General features: G+C 42.9%; 1 protein-coding gene across 2 annotated transcripts in view; it reads right to left on the bottom strand.

The window, feature by feature from the left end:
- Positions 1-6,075, bottom strand: part of JAZF1 (JAZF zinc finger 1) — a 298,763-nt gene that overhangs the window by 291,811 nt on the left and 877 nt on the right. The gene's annotated exons all lie outside the window — the stretch shown is intronic.

The raw sequence follows: 6,075 nt of genomic DNA, 5'->3' as shown, positions 1-6,075 counted from the left end.
ACTGTCCAGATCTGTCAGGGGAAAGGAGGGGGCAGGGAGAGAAATACAAAGGCATGTCAAGTATGGTTCTGTCTTCAAAGCCAACGCTGAATAAAAGGGAGGATTTTAAAAATATATGTTTTTTTATTGATTTCAGAGAGGAAGGGAGAGGGAGAGAGATAGAAACATCAATGATGAGAGAAAATCATGGATCGGCTGCCTCCTACTGGGGATCGAGCTCACAACCTGGGCATGTGTCCTTACCAGGAATTGAACTGTGACCTCCTGGTTCATAGGTTGATGCTCAACCACTGAGCAACACCAGCCAGGCAAAAGGGAGGATTTTTAAGGGAGTCAATAGCATTGTGTCCTTTAGGACCTCAGTCTAGAATACAAGGCCTCTGGCTTCCAAACAGTCCTAGGAAAGCCCCTCTCATCAGATGTCACAGCCTGCTCTAGCCTTGAGGCTTCTTCACTGCCATCAACAGGAAGAATCGGGTTTTCTGAATACAGCTGCCAGTTTGCATTTCCAGAATTGTCAAGATGGGAAGTGTCTCCAACATATACTATATGTACTCTACAGGAAGCCATTTTCCAGAGAATACGGCTTTTGTCAACCCAGTCTGTTGCAGGCAGCAGGGTTTTCTGTCTGTATATTTCACACATCAGAAGACACATACACCAAAGGAAAATAATCAGAAGCTGCTTGTGAAACTTATGAGACAGGATGTTCACCGGCAATGTTTCATACAGGGTGAGTTGAGTGTTTACAGGTGAGATGTGGGTAAAAGGAAAAACTACTGAAGATAGTGTTTTAGAGAATGTCATGCAGTTTTAGATTTGGGTCCTCCACCCCCTAGTGCAGGGGTCCTCAAACTACGGCCCGCGGGCCACATGCAAATACAAATATTGTATTTGTGCCCGTTTTGTTTTTTTTACTTCAAAATAAGATATGTGCAGTGTGCACAGGAATTTGTTCATAGTTTTTTTTTAAACTATAGTCCAGCCCTCCAACGGTCTGAGGGACAGTGAACTGGTCCCCTGTTTAAAAAGTTTGAGGACCCCTGCCCTAGTGTATATGTGGTGTGCACAAGCGTGTGCATACGGTCATGCGCACGCACATGTGTACACACACACACACACACACACACACACACGCACGCACGCACTTAAAACTTCCCTGGCTCTGTACCTGCAACCTTCTTGTGAACCACGGGAGGAAGTAAGAGGGCATCTTGCCGCCAAGCCACAGGGTGCAGGCAGAGAGCAGGGTAGGAAGTGACAAGCTTTTCATTCATTCATTTTTTCATTCACTCATTCCTTCTCCCCACAGGAAATGTCCTCGTGGGACTCTGCCCAGAGGCCCAAGGCACAGTGCTTCTTTTCAGTTCTGGGTTTTTTCAAATAAACACAGGCCACAGGAAAGGCCATGTTGGAAGCCACTGGCCTTGACACCACTTTCCAGTCCATACCGACAAAAGCCGTTGCCAGCATCTGAAGTACCTCTGGCCACACAGAAGAGAAAGTGGCCAGAGGCTGCAACCCCAATGCTGGACTGTCGAAGCATTCTCCTGTATAGTACACTATTCTCAGTCTTTCTTGGGAAGGGCCTGATGATTTTACATAGTTGTGAAATGTCCCAAAGAGTATCACAAGTAGGTGGACACACCCCACATTCTGTTAACCTCTAATGTAGACATTCACAGAAGGATTCCTAACATACTTATTTAGTAATACACAAAATGGCAAAAAATTGGGTGTTGATCATTTAATATTGCAGATGAGAACTTTGCACTTATTAGCTCACTTAATTCTCATCAGCCACTCCATGGGTTAGGTGCTGTTCTCATCCTCATTATACAGAGCAGGAAACTGAGGCACAGTGTATTTAAGGCATTTGCCCACAGTCAAACAGCTGACAAGTGGCAGAGATGTGTATTCAAACCCATATAAGCTGGGTTCACTATGCTGCCTCTTAGATGATCCTCATCTCAAGAATTCAGTTACTTTCTGAAGGAGGAAACACAGTTTCATTGTGTCTGGAAGGGGATTAGGGATGGTACCATCTAGTTGCTTACCTATTTGACAATATGACAGGCACAGCTCTGCGTACCTATCTGAAATTCAAATTCCAGCTCACACTTACCAGCCATGGAAATGTAGGCAAGCTATATAACCTTTCTGTGCCTCAGTTTGCTCACTTATAAAGTAGAGATGATAAGGGCCTAGTCCACATCATACACCCACCTATTTAGTATATCATGATGCCTCTCAGAGAAGATAATGCAAATGTTCACTAAACTATCCCTGGAGCCAAATTCTACACTATTGATAGTAACTTCCTTATTTTGCTTTCCAGAGACTTTTATCTTTATTAATTACATGGTTTACAAATCTATGAAATGAAGCAGCATGGATTTATTACCTGGGATTTGGAGATGAAGAAACTAACAGGTAGAGATTCACACAAAACTTGCTGACATTCAGGGTCAAGAGCCACCAAGTCATAGCTACTGTGAGCCACTATTCGTCAGTAATACTCCATCTCCTATTGAGGCCTCCACAGGAAAACCTGAGTCACCAACAGCAATGCTGAGGCTCCTAACATCTGGGCAAAGTTTCAAATGACCTGCTGGTTTAGTACCATCACAAGAGTAACTGAATTGGGCCAGATTCTGTGTTTCAGTTTAAAAGGTGTGTCCTGCCCCAGGGCCTTTGCACTCTCTGTTCCCTCTGCCTGGAACTCGATGTTTCCTGTATGTCCTCATGGCTAACTCCCTCACTTCTGTCAAGGTTTTTGCTCACCTATCAGCTTCTCAGTGAGGCCTATCCTGGCCAGTCAATTAAACATTCCAACACTTCCTCCTCCCAATCCATCTCAGCCTGTTCTAATCATTCCCTTTTCCATACCACCTTCCAACATATTATGTAATTTACTTCTTATTCTGATAGCTTGTTGTCTATCTTCCACAACCAGAACATAAACTCCCCAAAAACTGGGATCTTTGTTCACCGAAAAATGCCAAATGGCTAGAACTGTGCCTGGTAAAAAACAGGTGCTCGATATATATTATTACACAAGTAAATTCAAAATGCATAGGCACTTTTACAAATGTACCAAATAATCAAAGATTTCACAGCACTGGGATGCATGGATGGGGAAGCAGGCATTTCATGGGTCTGTGACATGACCTTCAGTGCTAAATTTAGTGCTCTTGCTGTTTCTGTAATTCCTAGTTACCAATTTAACTTCACCTATCTAGGATATGCATGTCAAGAATGTTTGTTGTTTTTTTTGTTTTGTTTTGTTTTTTGTTTTTTACAAACTCAAGTATCTACTCACAGGTAAGAAGCAAACACATCCTGATCAGCTTTTCCCTTCTCCAGGAAATAGAGCCAGGCTGTGGATAAAGTGACAGCGAGGCTGACGCAGAAACACTTCACAGTGACAGGGCCATGGGGTTTCTAGGCAATTTAAACTGGGGGAGGGTTTTACTGGCCTACTCAGGCTGTACACAGAGATAGGTGCTCCCCTACTAGACAGCGATGACACACAAAGAAGAAAACAGGAACACAGGTGCAGCACTCTTCCAAGAGAAAGGAAGAGAGCTAAAACAGCGGCTGGTGAAAATCATACTTCCCTTGGCTGTAAAGCCCCAGGTCCTTGTTCCTTATGGGTACAGGGAAATAATGTAAAACAAGAGCTAAGTGTACACATGTAAGATAAAAGAGACAGCTACACTCAACTTAATGCACTTAAGCTGTACTAAACAATACAGTTATAATGAAAACTATGGGCCTTGTACACTAAAGGCCTTGAAAAATCTGTCAAGCAAGAAACATGCCATCGTCCCATAAACCTTCACTTCATTGCTGCTTAAGGGTTTTGACTAGTGGCTAAAAGGTAATAATTCAGAAAGGTCCCCAAGATGGAAATGCCACCTAACCATATCTCTAATACTCTTATGATTGCTAAATAGCAAGCTCCTTGAGAAAAAAAATTAAAGATAATATTAACATAGATCTCTTAGCCATCTTTTCACGCATCTTTCTAATGTGGCCACTGGACAACATGGACATGAAATCAGTAAGTCAATCATTAAAAACAACCACCTAACTGGCTCTAAAAATTTAGACTGAACCACAAGCAATAAATACCACTTAACAATAGATCTTTCACTAAATACTTTGTCTGATATATTTTTACTCATGTCTCTTCATCAAAAGCATAGTTATTTGACACTGACTAGAAATAAGGATTTTTAAATTCTTGAATCAGGTTATTTTTATTCTTTCTTTCTGCATATGGAGCTGGTGTTTGAAAGTAAGGGGCCGCTCCTCAGCGGAGGGACACAGTAATTCAAGAGGGTCTCTTCACCCTGGGAATTTCTACTGTTTGTTCATTTTAACATTTACTTTTCCATAAAGTTTGCCAATTCCAAACTACTTCCAAAGTATAGTAATTGTTAGCCTTGCTACACAGTTCTCCTAAATCATAGCTATTGTTATAAACTTAATTTTTCAATATTTTCACTAAGAGAAAAACACTGGCCTTTTGAAAACGGTCATTACTTAAAAGCTGAGTTTAAGAAAATTTATGGAACCCTTAGCCCTCTTAAAAAATGTCTGCACAATCCTTAAGACAGTTTCTGCAAACTTAAAAAGCTCTTGTGATTCACCAACAATTAGTTTCAAATCATCTACAAATGTGTTACAGTTAATCCTTCTTGAGGATTAACTGTAACACATTTTAATAAATTTATACTTTCTTTTAACCAGCTAATCTAGTATGCAGGCAATGTGGAAAAGTTATTTTACATTAACTGGTTGAACCTGAAGTAACTGTTAGCCAGAGTGAGTGAACTATGCAATGACAACCTCCCCTAGATGAGAAAACACTATTTATTTACTTATACAATATATATATTTATTTACTTTACTTATTTAGTTATTTTTCTATTTATTATTGAAGGTAAGTAAAGGAACTTGAACTAACAAATTTCTATTGGAACTTTGCATTATGGGAGTTTTAGTATTATTTTAAACTACCCATCATGAAAAATCTGATTTATCCTTTAAGCAACTTCAGTTATGACTATTCAATTATGAAATGAATCAGCAAATTTGATAACTCCATTAAACTGCTTTTAAGATGACCAAAACCTGCCTAGCTCTTCAGTCATACCTTTATCAGAGGAGATGGCAAAAGCTGTTAAATGGATGTTTAAAGCTAGGTATGTTTCAAAAACCTGGTCAATTACTCATCAGGATTATCTTTTGAATGGCATTCTGTAGACATTTTGAATGACTTTTTTTTTTAAAACCATTCATCCCATTCTAAACAAGCATTCAACGCTTCACAAACACCCACTATGTGCTAATAGAAAGCATTACTCTAAGTAAAGGAGCTTAAATCAGCCTTGTTATTCGTGCATAAATACACAGCAGTCCTGATTTATTCTCTCAACTTTGTAGAAACGTGAGCGGCATCCACGTGGCTGAATCCATACCATTCATTTGGAAATGACTTTCTGGGGCAATTTACAGGTTCTTTGGATTAGGCAGCCCCGTTGGGGCATCACCTTCACCTTCCAGCCTACACAGGACAACTCGTGGGCGCTGGCCACACCTTCCGCAGGTGGCTGGATCGCCTGAGCCAGATGAACTGACCCATCACCCCTCGCTGGAGCTCCGGATCGAAGTGTGCAAATGTGTGTAAGGACTTCTTCGGATTAAAGGACTTGTTGAAAAGCCCCGGGGCCCTGAGCAGGAAAGGAAAGCGGCCACCCCTCGAGGCGCCCCCTCCCCGGCGGTCCCCGCGGCCCCCATGCCCGGGGCGCCGCCCAGGCCGCCGCCGCGTATCCGGGGCACGGCGGGCGCACCTCGGGCCTAGCTGCATTTGAAAGGCAAATCGCAGAGCCCGGGAGCATTTAAATGCCCGGCCGCGGGCCCGGGGGGACAGCTTCTGCAGCAGCCGCAGACGCAGTGCCCTCCGGGTCAGCCCGGGCCCCGGGGGCGCTGGGGCGCGGCCCGCGGGGGCACTTCGGAAACTTCAGCCCGCAGCGCCCCGGCGTCGGCACCAGGCCGGGCAGGGCG

Source organism: Myotis lucifugus, unplaced genomic scaffold (assembly GCF_000147115.1).
Source record: "Myotis lucifugus unplaced genomic scaffold, Myoluc2.0 scaffold_52, whole genome shotgun sequence".
In the NCBI taxonomy this organism is placed as follows: Eukaryota; Metazoa; Chordata; class Mammalia; order Chiroptera; family Vespertilionidae; genus Myotis; species Myotis lucifugus.
The sequence above is the reverse complement of the archived record's forward strand: the minus strand, read 5'-3'. Positions and strand labels throughout refer to the sequence as shown.